The sequence below is a fragment of the Trachymyrmex septentrionalis genome, unplaced genomic scaffold (genome assembly GCF_001594115.1).
Source record: "Trachymyrmex septentrionalis isolate Tsep2-gDNA-1 unplaced genomic scaffold, Tsep1.0 scaffold176, whole genome shotgun sequence".
Taxonomy (NCBI): domain Eukaryota; kingdom Metazoa; phylum Arthropoda; class Insecta; order Hymenoptera; family Formicidae; genus Trachymyrmex; species Trachymyrmex septentrionalis.
The window spans coordinates 551071-551326 of NW_017304928.1; positions in this window are offsets into that span (position 1 = coordinate 551071).

Here is a 256-nt window from a genome sequence, read left to right on the forward strand (position 1 = left end):
CGCCAAAATTGCCGCTTTTGGGGTACGGAGAACCCACATGTGATTGTCGAAAAACAAATGCATCCACAACGTGTCACTGTTTGGTGTGGATTTTGGGCTGGAGGCATCATTGGACCATACTTTTTTGAAAATGAGGCTGGTCAAGCAGTGACTGTTACTGGTGCTCGATATCGCTACATGATAACACAGTTCTTTCTGCCGAAATTGGATGATATTGATGTGGCCAATATGTGGTTTCAACAAGACGGTGCCACAT